Source organism: Ovis aries, chromosome Y, assembly GCF_016772045.2.
Source record: "Ovis aries strain OAR_USU_Benz2616 breed Rambouillet chromosome Y, ARS-UI_Ramb_v3.0, whole genome shotgun sequence".
Lineage (NCBI taxonomy): Eukaryota > Metazoa > Chordata > Mammalia > Artiodactyla > Bovidae > Ovis > Ovis aries.
Window position 1 is genome coordinate 12,058,128 of NC_082741.1, and position 16,384 is coordinate 12,074,511.

Genomic DNA, 16,384 nt, shown 5'->3' on the forward strand with positions numbered 1-16,384 from the left:
AGGAATCACTCTGCTGACCAACGTTCTTAAAGCCAAAGCTATGGTGGTTCAGACAGTAAGGAATTCTCTTGCAATGTGGGAGACCTGCTTTCGATCATGGGAAGGACATCCCTGTAGTCCAGTGGAAATACTCGGTGCTCCCAAATTAGGGGATCCAAGTTCATCCCCTGGTCGGGGTATTAGATCCCACATACTGCAACTTAAAATATCGCATGCGACAATTTAAATTCATGCTACCACATGCTACAGTGAAGATTGAAGAGCGCTTGTGCTGGAAATAAAAACAAGCGCAGCCAAGTAAATGAATAAATATTTGATAGAAAGAAAGAAAAAATATATGAGAATTCCCTGTTTGTTCAGTGGTTAGGACTTGATGTTTTCACTGTCAATGGCCAGGGTTCAACACCTGGTTGTGAAACTAAGATCCCACAGGTTCTGTGGCATGAGCAAAACCAAACAAACAAAATGATAATAATTAAAAAAAAATAAAAAAATAAAAACAGAAAGATAACTGAGGAGGACAGAACTCCCAAAGTTTGAAAATGAAGCAATAACACTGCAAACAGGCTGAGGATAGAGTAAGGATGGCCAGGAACCCAAAGTGCAAAAGTGGCACGCCTGTAATTCACAAGCCACTTTAATGTTGTGGTTTAGGCTCTTCCTTCTCCTGTTTCTGAACCTAAATAACTTATTGCTCCTAAGAGAAATTGTTATGGGCAAAACACTATTTAAACTGTATGGTAGTGATAATAGCAAATTTTTGAGACAGAGCTAAAGCAGTTTCATATGTTAATGTGCATTATATTTGAAAAGAAGAAAAGTTGGCCAAACAATGACCTATGTCAGTGCTATTCACAGACATTTCTGCAGGAATAGAAACATTTTAAGTAATTATTACATATATTTCTTAATAAGACGATCAGCTTTTCACAAAATGTACATTTTTCTCTTCTATGAGGCGACCTGTTTATATCCTTTATCATGGTGGGATTTTTTTTTTCTTTTTTGGCCTTGCTGTGAGGATTAAGGGATCTTAGATCTTCAACCAGGGATTGAATCTCTGCTCCTGCAGTGGAAGCACAAATCCCTAACAACCGTATCACTAAGGAATTCTCAATGAAAAGGTTTTCTCTGTCCTTGTTTTATATGCCACTTTGGAAATGTTAAAATGTAGCTAGTGTGACTGAGGTATTAAAATTTTGTGTATGTTCAAGCCACTTCAGTCTGTCCAACTCTTTGCAACCCCATCAATGTAGCACATCAGGCTCCTCTGTCCATGGGATTCTCAGGCAATAATACTGGAGTGGGTTGCCATTTCCCTTTGCAGAGGATCTTCCTGACCCAGGGGTTGAACCCATGTCTTTTACGTCTCCTGTACTTGCAGGAAAGTTCTTTACCACAGCACCAACTGGGAGACCTATTAAGTCTTTAATTTAATTAATTTAAAATCAAAAGATATGGCTAGAAGAACCAGATCTTCCTTATAAATGAGTTTCAATTAACTTGTATACTCAGTAATGTTTGTGTCTCTTAGATATTGTCCTCAAGATGAGGTTCCATGCCCCTCCCTAAGTGTAAGCTGGGTTTAGTGGCTTGTTTCCAAAGAACAGAATATGTCAGCAGGAAGGACACAACTTTATGGCAGAGGAACTAGTGGTAAGTCATACTGATGGTATGAATCCTTGATGGGAAGTGATGAGAAAGATATTTTCCCTTGGAGGTATAGTTCTAAGATTATATAAACCCCAGGGCAATCTGGAAACATACCAAACCCATAGAGAGATTCATTCTGCAAAATTCGTGTCCCTGAAGGACTCCTGAAACTTGTCAAAAGTCATGAAAAACAAGGAAAATTTAAGAAACTGCTATAGACCAGAGTAAGCTAAGGGACGTATTTGTAGCTTTTTGCTATATATCCTCGTGCAGTTCAGTATCCTATATGGGAATATGAAACTGGGAAAGAACATTTGCGGAAAAGCTGGTAAAATGTGAATAAACCTGGAACTTAGTTAAAGGTACCCTACTGAAAGATGCTGGAATAATGGAGGTCATTTCACATATACACATTTTAGACATTGCAAGTATTTTGTCTACATAAAACCCACTTCATTTTGACTTCTCTAAGATGGAAATCTAAAGTATGACTTAACTGAATGGAAATCTTCAAATACAAAGGATCAATAATATTTAGACTGTGTCATCTGACTATAATGCAATAATGAGAAATTGACAAAGAAACATCTTTTAAAATGTCATTCATTTGGAAAATATCAATAAGTATATTAATACATAATATATATCTCCATGGAATTTTCATGCAAGATTACTGAGCAGATTGCCATTATTTTCTCCAGGGGACTTTCCTGACCTGGGATTGAACCCAGGCCTCTTGTGTCTCCTGCACTGGCTGGGAAGTGATTTACCAGTTGAGTGACCAGGGAAGTCCATACAATATATAGTGTTGTCTTAAGAAGAGAATATTAGGAAATACTTGGAAGTGAATGATAATGAACATTCTATTCAGCAAAAATTGTGGGACACAGTTAAATTTGTACAGAGAAACAATGGAAACAGTAGCAGACTTTATTTTCTTCAAAAATCGTCCAAAACGATTGTGGATGGTGACTGCAGCCATGAGCTTAAAAGATATGTGGCCCTTGGAAGAAAAGCTATGACAAACCTAGACAGCATATTAAAAAGCAGAGACATTTCTTTGCTTACAAAGTCCATCTAGTCACAACTATGGTTTTTCTAGCAGTCATGTATGGATGTGACAGTTGGATCATAAAGAAGGCTGAGTGCTGAAGATTTGATGCTTTTGAACTGTGGTGTTGGAGAAGACTCTTGAGAGTCCCTTGGACAGCAAGATCCAACCAGTCAATCCTAAGGGAAGTCAACTCTGAATATTCCCTGGGAGGACTGATTTTGAAGCTGAAGACCCAATAGTTTGGCCACCTGATGTGAAAAGCCAAGTCATTGGAAAATACCTCGATGCTGGGAAAGACAGGGCAGGAAAAGAAGTGGGCAGCAAAGGGTGAGATGTTTGGATGGCATCACCAACTTAATGAACATGAGTTTGAGCAAACTCCAGGAGACAGTGAAGGACAGGTAAGCCTGGTGTGCTGCATGCAGTCCACGGGGTTGCAAAGAGTCCAACATGACTGAGGGGCTGAACAACAACAATAAAGTAAGGTAAATTTGTAATGTTACATATAAAAGAAATGAGAGTTGCAAATAATTATCTCAAAAAGTTGTAAAGATGAGCAACAGAACAAACATAGTGATAAGAAGGAATGAAATTAGAAAATAATGAAAACTGAATATAATAGAGAAGAAAATATTGTAACAAAACCAAAACTTTATTCTCCCATATGACTACTAGGAGACTGCCAGCAGAACAGGACATCATAAAAATACTCCGTAAATGGCCAAAAAAGAAATATTTTAGGCTTTGTGAATACGATCATTGGTGATTAATCAAGTTTTCAACCATAGGTAATAACCAAAGAAACTGGCATGTCCCTGTTCCAACTTTAAGGACTCCAAATTGAATTTCACACAATTTTCATGTCAGCAAATAATATTCTTTTCTCTTTCCCTCAGCCATTAAAAGTGTAAAGCTCTAAAATTAAAAAAATATATATATAAAGAAGAAGAAGAAGAAGGAGAAGAAGAAGTAAAGCTCATTCTCAGCTCACTATCAGTTCAGTTCAGTCCAGTCGCTCAGTCGTGTCGGACTCTTTGTGACCCCATGAATCGCAGCACGCCAGGCCTCCCTGTCCATCACCACATCCTGGAGTTCACTCAGAGTCACGTCCATCGAGTTAGTGATGCCATCCGGCCATCTCATCCTCGGCCGTCCCCTTCTTCTCCTGCCCCAAATCTCTCCCAGCATCAAAGCCTTTTGTAATGATTCAATTCTTCGCATGAGGTGGCCAAAGTCCTGGAGTTTCAACTTTAGCACCATTCCTTCCAAAGATATCCCAGGGTTGCTCTCCTTCAGAATGGACTGGTTGGATCTCCTTGCAGTCCAAGAGACTCTTAAGAGTCTTCTCCAACACTACAGTTCAAAAACATCAATTTCTGCTGTCTCTGTTTTCACAAACATTTTGTACAAATATTTTACAAATATTTGTACAAATATTTTGTACAAATATTTTGGCATATATATATATATATTTTAATTTTTAAATAATCATATCGTATTCACCAGGACTTCTAAACAGTGATGTGTAAATGGATTTTCTTTTCCTGAGTACACCAAAAGCAATCAGTATCTGGCTTAATAAACTTCCATTTCTGTTTTTAAATCTTGAAGATAATTGTTTTATTGCAGTTTACAACATTTGTTGAGACATTTACTTTTCTTTCTTTCTCCCTTCCTTTCCTATTCTTCCTTTCGTCCCCTGTCTCTCTTCCTCTTTCTTTCCTTCCCTTTCGTTTCCCAGATTTTTGCTTGACTGGACCTTTCCTGAAACAAAAGTAATTCCACACAGGGTTGAATATTATCCTCTCAGAATACCATTCCATTTATCATTTCCAGTATTGGAGTCAACCTCCTGCTCCCCTTATTAGATCTTCCACAGTTGTATCAATGTCTCTGATTTTCTTTTTCCAAGAAGCAGCTCTTATTTTATTTTCCAAACAAGTTTTATTTCTGTTGTTTTCTATTTTTGTTTCAATTCATATATACCTTCTACTTCCTTCAGTATTTTTCTCTTTATAATGTTGTATTTCAAATGCTTTCTTTACAATTTTTTTCTTTAGTTATATTTGATTTACAATCTTGAGTTTCAGATGTATATCAGAGTGATTTTGTTATGCAGATACATATCTATTCTTTTCTGGGTTCATTTTCCATTATAGATTATTGCATGATATTGAGCATTTCTTTTCTTTTCTTTTTTTTTTCTTTTTTGCCCCCAAAGAGGGTTTAGGGCTTGACCTACCTTTATATAGCAATTTTGTCTGAATCGCTAATATTTGTATGTATACATTTTTTAAGTTAATATTTCATTCTCTATGATTTTTGGCAAGTTAATTCCAAAGATTTCACTATTTGCATGCTGAATGTTTTCACGTATAGTTTACTGAGAATTAAGTTTTCCTTGGAGCTCTGACGGTATGTGTGTATATGCACTGACATATCTACATACACATCCTTTTCAGATTACTACATTTTTTAAAGATATGTTAACATATTTTAAAAGGTATTTTGTTTGTACGGTAAAAACACGAAATGTTTTAATTGTAGAAATTTGTTCCCCCAGATGAATATAGTATAAAGAGTAAATATATAAAACTATATTCCTTTGAGAATAATCCTTACTAACAGAACTTGAAAATATTCATTAACACTTACTAAAGGTGGTAAGAAAAACTTTATTCAAGGTAAGAGTACTACAGTGGGGTATTATAATATGGGAGAGAGGTTGAGCTTGTGTCTGACTCCAGCAGGGATGCAGCTGGGATTTATACCTAAGGAACAGGGTGGGTCCATGGGATTGCAAAGAGAGACTGGGAGACTGAAAAGCAACGGACAACAACAACAGAGTGGGTGTCAGTGGATGGAAACTTATTAAGAGGACCCTAAGGGTGAGGGTGGATTCTGGCTCAACTGAGAGGATCATTGCTGAGGCTAGGCTAGGTTGATAAGATATTCAGGTGAGTGAAAAGTTATGACCAACCTAGAGAGCATATTCAAAAGAAGAGACATTACTTTGCCAACTAAGGTCCGGCTAGTCAAGGCTATGGTTTTTCTAGTAGTCATGTATAGATGTGAGAGTTAGACTGTGAAGTAGGCTGAGCACCGAAGAGTTGATGTTTTTGAACTGTGGTGTTGGAGAAGACTCTTGAGATTCCCTTGGACTGCAAGGAGATCCAGCCAGTCCATTCTGAAGATCAGCCCTGGGAATTCTTTGGAAGGAATGATGCTAAAGGTGAAACTCCAGTACTTTGGCCACCTCATGCGAAGTGTTGACTCATTGGAAAAGACTTTGATGCTGGGAGGGATTGAGGGCAGGAGGAGAAGGGGATGACAGAGGATGAGATGGCTGGATGGCATCACTGACTCGATGGATGTGAGTCTGAGTGATCTCTGGGAGTTGGTGATGGACAGGGAGGCCTGGCATGCTGCGATTCATGGGGCCGCAAAGTGTCGGACACAACTGAGTGACTGAACTGAACTGAGAAGGTATTTGATCTGATACTGAGGGTGGTCAGATCAAGGGTGTTTTCTAAACTGAAGTAGCAGATTCTGGCTTAGATTGGACTAAATGGACAGGCCCCCCTGGATAAAGACATTGCCCAAATTTGGCAGTGCATTAATGAACTACTGCTGCCTAACAAATTATCCCAAACTAATAGCTTAACACAATATTATCTCATACTGCTGCTGAGAGTTGTGAATCCAGGAGTAATTCAGCTGAGTGATCTGGCTCAGTGTTTCATGTGGTTGCCATCATCTGAAGCCTTGATATGGGCTCATGGATTACCTTCCAAGATGGCTTACTCACATAGCTGTTGAAACCAGTTTCCTTGCTGGCTGTTGGGAGAAAGCCTCGGTTCTTTCACATGGGTCTCTCCACTGGGTTACCTCAGTGTTCTCAAAATACGACTAAGCTGGCTTCTAGAGTAAGTGCTCCAAGAGGATGAGCAAGGAGACTGCAGTGACTTTTATGACCAAGTCGCAGGCACTTCATTGTTCATTTATACAATATTCTGACATTAGAAATGAACCACTTAGTCCACCACACATGTGAAGGGTAGAAGGAAAGGATTTGTGGACATAATTTAAAACCACGTGGTACATGCATGACCACAAATTGTTTACATACCTGTAAGTCCAAAATGCATTTTCCTGCCAATGCTTTCAAATAATTTATCCATTATGGCATTAACTTGACGCTCAGAACCTTTCATCTAAGTCAGGTCCAGATATGGATCAGGGTCCCACTTGTACAGTATCTCAAGTGTTCTGTCGCTCAGTTGTGTCCTATTCTTTGTGACCCCATGGACTACAGCACTGCTGGCTTCCCTTTCCATCAACTCCAGGAGGTTGCTGAAACTCAAGTCCATTGAGTCAATGATGCTATTCAACAATCCCATCCTCTGCTGTCCCCTTCTCCTACCTTCAGTCTTTCCCGCATCATGGTCTTTGCCAGTGAGTCAGTTATTCGCATCAGGTAGCCAGAGCATTGGAGCTTCAGCTTCAGCATAAGTCCTTCCAATGAATATGCAGGACAGATTTACTTTAGGATTGACTGGTTTGATCTTCTTGCAGTCCAAGTGCCTCTCAAGTCTTCTCCAACACATTAGTTCAAATTATAAAAGTGTAGCTCCTCTAGACCTGAGGATGTGTGAACAAGAGATGAGTTAATCTGCTCACTTTCACAGCCAACATACAGTGGTAGATTAGACAGATAACCTTCATAGACACTCCTGTTCCAGGAAGGGGAGGGGAGACGGGAGTCAATAGTAGCCATTCTGAAATCCCATGGGTTCTTTTTGGCAGTCCTTGGTTAGGACTTAAGCCCTGGAAACTTCCTAGGCTTTAGTCTCTGAATTTTTAATTCTGCCCTCTGTCATGATTCCATTGCAGAAAAGGTGGCTAGTATATGGTTACAGTGAAACAGTCTCCCTAGCCTGCTTCCTGCTTGTAAAAGGTAGAAGTCCTGAGCTCTTATTTTGTACTATTGCTGGTCCTTTCAGTCCGAGTTGAACTTAAATATGTTATCTTAAAAACTTGATGTGCCTCCTGATAATCTTACTGGTGTTCATGGCAAAGCACCTAACTCCAAAGCCACAATAACACATGTTTTCATAACAAGGTCTACTCTGTCTTGGTTTTCTGCTGAAATAGCTGAGGGATAACACCCTGAGCCTCGGTAGAAGTCTTATTGTGTGATTGAAAAGATCTCTGAGTGACACCCATAAACTCTTTGTAGGGCATTGGCCTGACTAAATAAAGCCATGAAGCATCCCCTTCCAGCTTTCTGAGGCTTAATAAAGAATTTTACAGTCACACTCGTCTTTAGAACACCTTAATTTAAAAAAATGATAATAATACTATGACGAAGCACTGGCATATGGGTGGTGTAAAATGTTATATTTAGACCACCTTATCTCAATGCGCTGGATATGATCTTGCTTGAAAACCATTAATTTTAGCATCTGCTGTCATCTTAACAGAGTGGAAAATTTCCAAATCAGCAAGTTCTGTCTGCTTTTTTTTTTTTTTTAATAATCTTTATCTTAAACATTTTTTTAATTCCCCTTTATATTTTACTATAGGCAACAAGAAGAAACCAAGAAGCACTTTTGGCTGTTTGGATGGAAATCCTCTTAGCTAGATAACTCAATTAATTAAGTACAGTTTGTCCTCCCAGCTCACTGGGTACATTTTCTACTTTTCATAAACTGCAGGTGTAGTGGACTTTCATCTTCACACTCCCCAGGCTCTTTCCTCCTGCCTCTCCTTTCTGCCAGGCATCCTAGGTGCACCACTGTGATTCCACTTAGAACGTGTTCACTCAGTGAGATAACAGGGATCGATTCCCTGGCTTCAGTGCTTCTACTGGCCAGAGACTATGTACCTTTCCCTAAGAACTTCATGTTTTCGCTATCCAACTTCCATCACCTGGCTAGGTCAGTTGCGACAGCTCATACTCACAAGTGTACTGATAGGGACTTCTACATGCACACGTGAACAAACATACGCGTGTACACAGTAACATCGCTGAGAGGAAACTTTTCCATATGCAGAAGTACAAGCTTTCTTTTCCAGGAACATGAATTTTGGTAAGCGCTCAAATTTCTACGTGCACATGTGCACAATAATGCACGTGCACACAGTAACATGCCTGAGAGGAAACTTGTCCATATGCAGAAGTACAGGCTTTCTTTTTTCAGGAAGATTAATTTTGTTAAGCACTCAAATTTCTACATGCACATGTGCATAAACATATGCGTTTACACAGTGACATCACTGAGAGGAAACTTTTCCAGATTCAGAAGTAAAAGCTTTCTTTTTCAGGAATATGCTTTTTGGTAAGCACCCAAAATTTTCTGTCCTGGTTGTTTTTTCACTTGCTCATCGATCATGTCACATTGCACTTCTAACTCTGTGGCTTATTCTCAAAAGTTACAGAATCTTGGCAGTTGGTGTTGACAGGGACTGACATGCAGAGCAGCGGGCATGGTTGGAAGCACTTGCTATAAACAGCTGTATAGCATGCATCTGCATTCTGCATTCTCCCATCACCTTGGACAGCTTCACAGTACCAGTCACGTTGGCCTGATCCATTGCCTGTGCATTCCTTCAGGGGACGAGAAAACAAGGACCTCTGAGCTCAGCTGACTTGAAGAACTGCTTTCTCAGTGTGCACCTATCTAGATCATTCCTTGTCAATGGCTGTGCCCCTTTTGCTAGCCTACCACCCCTTACAGCCCACAACATTCTGAGTGAGCCCCCCTCTTCTTCCTATCTGTGTAGCTTTCTGTGTGCACCTGTCTACTTGTGCCCTCATGTGTTATCTCCATGTAGTAGGAAAATATCAAAGAGACTCCTGAGCCTTCAAAAGCCCCCAGAGACTGTGATAGGCCTGGGTCTGATCCAAGGTTGTGAAGAAGGTGTACATGGATACAGGGTCTCTTTTGATACAAAGAGTGGAACCTGAGGCTGTACAAGTAAGGTGGCATCCCTGTACGGTGTCCCTTCTGTTTAACACTACCCATGCACACGGAGTCCCCAAACAGATGATGCCCTGGGAAACCTTCACTTTCTTGGCCCAGAGCTAATGCCTCCCTTGGGCAGAAAGCAGCTTTTCTGTCTCAAAAACAAGAGGGCTTGAACCACCGAGGCCTCAGTGATTTGATAAATGCCAAGGCTCTCTTCAGTTGCTCTCATTAGGCCCAGGTAGGACTCCCTACAGTCACACATCCCTGTTTCCCTACTCAGCCCCCATGCCAAGGAAGCCAGTGCCCGGTTGGGCCCAGAGGCATCTAAGACGGTCACCTGGAAGGCAGTGTCCCTCTGAGTGTCACCTGGTTGAAATCCCCTAAAGACAAAATAAAAGATTCTGCTCCAGCAAGACTACCAGAATCCTCCCTCAGGTATAGATGTGCACCTTTGCCCCTCAGGCCCCCAAAGCCTCAGAAAAAAGAAGGAATTCATATCAAAACTTTCAGCATGGACCATGGAGTATCAGGACCCCTATTGCCTAGACCCTGAACCTTGAAAACCAGCAGATCCTGAACTGCCCCCAGGGGCTTCTCTGTCTCTCATCCTCCGGAGGTCCCTTGGGACATGCAATTAACCCACCGCCCTTGCCTTTTCTCTGTTCCCTCCCTCACAGGCGTATCTGCGCAGAGGTTCACACAGGTAAACCTACTTGCACTTTCCTCGCCTTTGGGCACTGCCAGGGAGGCAGGCTGGAAGTGCCTGGAGGCATGCCACACTTACAGACCATGTCTCTCCTAGGATTCCTGTGGTTTGGCAGATACAGCACACTTTAGCACATCTCATGTTCTGTGTCACATTGTGCCAGTGTGTGCCACCCTCAGGGAGGGCGTATGCTGGCTTGCTGGGCTGATCCGGGGCAGCACTGGCCCAAGACCTTCCCAGTTCTCCTTTTCACATGTGTGTGGAATAAGTCTCCAGTGGAGCAGGCAATCTGTGACTCTTTCTCCGTCAGGTCTCTGTCCATCTCGGCAGGACCTTAGACTTACCATCGTGGGTGTTGCCATAGCCACGTCCACCATTTCCACAGGCCAGCCCACAGCCCCACACACTGAGGGCTGCAGAGGCAGTGGTTTCAAAGCCTCACCCCATGTGATTTGCTCTGTGTGAATCCTTAAACCATGAACACCCTCTTCCTGGTCCCAACACACACAACACCACGGTGGAACTGATGAGCATGTTTTGTATCTGGTCTAATTGCAGATATCTGGAGCCACAGTCTGGAGTTATCACTCATTCCCATCCTGGGCAGGGTCAATGCAGAGATACGATGACAAACCACCTTCAGCCTGGTCACCTCATGACTCCTCTCATGATTGCTCAGCACCTCCTCTCCTGCTGCCTTCATCTCTGCATCTTCCCTGGGCCGGACATACACACACACACACACACACACACACACACACACACACACAGACACACACACACAGAGCCAACATAAATAAGCACACGTGTGCATTCACACATATGCTCAGTCAGTTGAGTTCATTTCAGTCTCTCAGTCATGTACGACTCTTTGCGACTCCATGAATCACAGCACGCCAGGACTCCCTGTCCATCACAAACTCCAAAGTTCACTCAGACTCACGTCCATCGAGTCAGTGATGCCATCCAGCCATCTCATCCTCTGTCGTGCCCTTCTCCTCCTGCCCCCAATACCTCCCAGCATCAAAGTCTTTTCCAATGAGTCAACACCTCACACGAGGTGGCCAAAGTACTGAGTTTCAGTTTTAGCTTCATTCCTTCCATAGAAATCCCACGGCTGATCAGTACGGGGACACAAATGCAAACAGGCAATATAGGTGTTTCAGGAGGTGAAAATGACCGAGTCCAGCAATGTCAGAGATGGTGACAGTAGACACCATGTTCTGCCCTTGGGGCTCCCCATTTAATTCCTCCACGAATTCTTCAATATTTTCCTAGCCTGAAGCCGCTTCCAGCACAGCGTTTTGGTGGTTGTGAGACTGAGAAGTGAATGTGGAAATTCACAGAAGATCCCAAAGAATAGACGGACTTTAGTCAGCAAAGTAATGTCTCTGCTTTTGAATATGCTATCTAGGTTGGTCATAACTTTTCTTCCAAGGAGTAAGCATCTTTTAATTTCATGGCTGCAATCACCATCAAAAACCTGAAACAGTGATGGTTATAATCTATTAATAATGCCTGAGCTAGTTGGATGCAGAAACACTTAAAAACTTCGTAGCACTGAAACATCGGAATTCGATAAATTGTTGGGTGTATCTCCAAGAATGGGTGATAAAGCACCTGAAATGTGTCACATAGCTGAAAGACTGGATGTTGATCAACACTGGGTGTGTCTGACCTGGCGTAGGACAGGGCCTCATTTAACCATGTGATAGCCCTAAAACACAGGATGCTGATAAATCTATGAGTGTGTATGAACTGGTATGTACAGAAACAGTTGAAACATGTCACAGAACTAAACACTTGATGAACCAGAGGATATGAAAGAAAAGCCTTGCAGAATGTAACAGAACTGAAACAGTTGATGGTAATAAACTATTCCTTGTGTTTACCATGGAGTAGAAGAAGAAGCACTTGAAACATGTCAGAGCACTGAAACACTGGATGGTCATGGGTATGTTTCAGCTCAAGTGGATTAGAGAAACATTTGAAGCAAGTTACACAACGGAAACATTGCATGTTTTTAAATGACTGAATGTACTTGATATGGAGTGAATGAAGATAGCACTTGAAGCATGGGACATCACTGAAGCATTGATTGGGAATACTGACTATGTTTGAGCTGGGATGGACACAGAGGATCTAGAATCATTTCATAGTCCTGAACACTAGCACCAGATGGGGAAAAAACTACTTTTTTTTTTTTTTTTGACACAGGAATGAATGAAGAAGTAGTTGACATTATGTCACAGCATTGAAACAAGACAGTTATAAATGGTGAGTATATTGATGTTACTGGGACCAAGAACACATTTAATCTTATCAAAGCCCTGAAACACTGGAGGATGATAAAATACTGGCTGTGTATGCCTCAGTGTGGACCAACAAGTTTTCAAATCATGTCACCACATTGAATCGCTATTATAGTGATAAAATACTGACTGTCTAGATCTAGGGTGGATGATGAAGCTCTTTAAGCATGTCACAGTATGTAAACACTGCTGCTGCTGCTGCTGCTGCTGCTAAGTCGTTTCAGTTGTTCCAACTCTGTGTGACCCCCATAGACAGCAGCCCACCAGGCTCCCCCGTTCCTGGGATTCTCCAGGCAAGAACACTAGAGTGGTTTGCCATTTCCTTCTCCAATGCATGAAAGTGAAAAGTGAAAGTGAAGTGGCTCAGTTGTGGCAAGAGACCCCATGGACTGCAGCCTACCAGGCTCCTCCATCCTTGGGGTTTTCCAGGCATGAATACTGGAGTGGAGTGCCATTGTCTTCTCTGATGTAAACACTGCTACTGCTGCTGCTAAGTCACTTTAGTCGTGTCCGACTCTATGCGACCCCATAGACGGCAGCCCAACAGGCTCCTTCATCCCTGGGATTCTCCAGGCAAGAACACTGGAGTGGGATGCCCTTGCCTTCTCATTAGAGGGTGACAAATGACAGAATTTGGTTTATCGGTGAGAATGAAGAAGCCATTGAGTCATGCTCTAAAACTAAAACACTGGCTGTTTATAATTACTAGCAGTTTTGCCCCAGGGTTAATGTAGAAGCCTTTGAAGTATGTCACTGTACTGAAAAAATTGGATGGTGATATATGACTAGGTTAATCTCAAGTGGGTGAAGAAGTACTCGAATCCAGTATCAGCCATGACACACTGTGTGTTGACAAACTCTTGGATTTTTTTTTTTAACACTCACTTCATTAATGAAAAATTGAAATTGGTCATATGTCACAGCAATGGACACTGGTTGGTACCAAATATTGGCTATGACTGACCAGAGTGGGAAAAGAAGCATTTGAATTGTGCCACACCCATGAAGCAAAGAAATAGAGGAAAACAATAGAATGGGAAAGACTACAGATCTCCTAAAAAAAAAAAAAAATTAAACATACGGAGCGAACATTTCATGCAAAGGTGGGCTCAATAAAGGACAGAAATGGTATGGACTTAACGGAAGCAGAAGATATTAAGAAGCTGAAGCAAAAATACACAGAAGAACTGTACAAAAAATATTCATGACCCAGATAATTACCTAGAGCCAGACATCCTGGAATGTGAACTGAAGTGGGCCTTAGGAAGCATCACTACAAAGAAAGCTAATGGAGGTGATAGAATTCCAGTAGAGCTATTTCAAATCCTGAAAGATGATGCTATGAAAGGGCTGCACTCAACATACCACCAAATTTGGAAAATTTTGCCCTGGCCACAGGACTGGAAAAGTTCAGTTTTCACTCCAATCCCAAAGAAAGGCAATTCCAAAGAACTCTGCAACTACTGCATAGTCGCCTTCATCTCACATGCTACTAAATTAAAGCTTAAAATTCTCCAAGCCATGCTTCAGCAATACGTCAACCATGAACTTCTACATATTCAAGTTGATTTTCGAAAAGACAGAGGAACCAAGATCAAATTGCCAACATCTGCTGGATCATTGAAAAATGAGGAGAGTTCCAGAAGATCTACTTCTGTTTTATTGAAATTTTGACTGTGCGGATTACAACAAACGTTGGGAAATTCTGAAAGAGATGTGAATACCAGACCACCTGACCTGCATCTTGATAAACCTGTATGCAGGTCAGAAAGCAGCAGTTATTAGTGGAAATAGAAAAACAGACTGATTCCAGATAGGGCAAGAGTACCTCAAGGCTGTATAATCGTCACTCTGCTTATTTAACTTCTACACAGACTACATAATGAGAAACGAGATCCAACCAGTCCCTCCTAAAGGAAATCTGTCCTTAGTGTTCATTGGAAGGACTGACATTGAAGCTGAAACTCCAATAATTTGGCCACCTGATGTGAAAAGCTGACTCATGTGAAAACATCCTGATGCTGGGAAAGATTGAGAGCATGAGGAGAAGGGGGCATGAGCAGATGCGATGAATGGATGGTATCACTGACTCAATGGACATTGGTTTGGGTTACCCATGGGAGTGGGTGATGGACAAGGAGGTCTGGCTTGCTGTGGTTCATGGGATAACAAAGTGCTGGACATGAATGAGCGACTGAACTGAACTCATCACCCCTTAAAGAGTGATTTTTTTTTCTTTCTTTTAAAAATAATCTTGGGCATGTTTGACCTGGGTGAATAGAGAAGCCCTGGAAGCATATTACATATTAAACTTTGAATGGTCAATAATTACCAGCTGAGTTTGACACTGAATGGATGGAGAAGCACTTGAGGCATGTCACTGAACTTCAACACTGTATGGTGATGAACTAGTGAATGTCTATAAATGGGGAGCATGAAAACACCATTGAAGTGCATTTTGGCATTGGAACAGTAGGTGGTGAACGTTATGGATGAGTTTGACTTGGGAAAATGAGGAAGACTTGAGGAATGAAACACAGTAAAACACTGGATGCTGTTAACTGCTGAATGTGTTTGACCTGGTGAGAAAGGAAAAGTGAGAAATGGAAAAGTCCTGGAAGATGCCACAAAATGGAAACACTAAATGGTCATAAGCTACTGCATGTGCTTCACCTAGAGAGGATGAAGAAGCACATGAATCATGCCACAGGCCTGAAACAATGGATGGTGATAATCTGCTGGGTGTGTTTTGTCTAGGGTTGTGAAGAAGCACTTGAGGCAAGTCCTCGAACTGAGGCATGGGATGCTGATAACCTGTTTGGTACTTCTGAATGGTCGTGTGTGACAAAATTATTGAAATATGTTACAGTACTGAAACATTGGATGTTGCTAAACTACTGATGTGTTTGACCCAGAATAGACAAGAAGCAACTGATGCATGTCAAAAAACTGAAACAGGAGGTGATAAACAACAGGGTGTGTATGACCCCGAGTGCATGGGGAAGTATCTGAACCTTGTCACCAACATGAAACACTGGATGGTGACAAACTGTTGAGTGCGCTTGATTTAGGGTGGACAGGAAGCACATGATCCATTTCACAGAACTGAAACATGGACGGGGACAAGCTACTTGGTATGTTTGACCAAGGGAGAAAAAGAAGCTCTGGAAGCATGCTGCAACCCTGAAACACTGGAGAGTGATAAACTACTTAGTGTGATGACCTGAAAGAATGAAGAAACCGAGAAGCATGTTGCATAATTGAAACATTGGATAATGACAAACTACTGGGTGTCTTTGACCCAGTATACACAAAGAAGCACTTGAAGCATGTCACAGAAAATGAACACTGGATGGTGAAAAACTCCTGGGAGTTTTTGACTGGTGGATGAAGAAGCTCCTCAAGCATGTCTCTGCACTAATACACTGGAGGATGAGTGTGTTTTATCTTCAGAAAATGGAGCACTTGCCCTGTGTAACAGCACTAAAATAGAGTATGGCACTTATACCACTGGGTGAGTAGTCCTAGGTGAAAAGGAAACACTGGAAAGTGTCACATGTTAATGCACTGAATACTCTATGGTAATGAAGTACTGAATGTGTTTGATCTGGGGTTGAGAAGAAGCAGACAAAGCAGGTCCCACTACTGAAACATGGGATTGTGATGCACTACTGGGCGTGTCGGAATT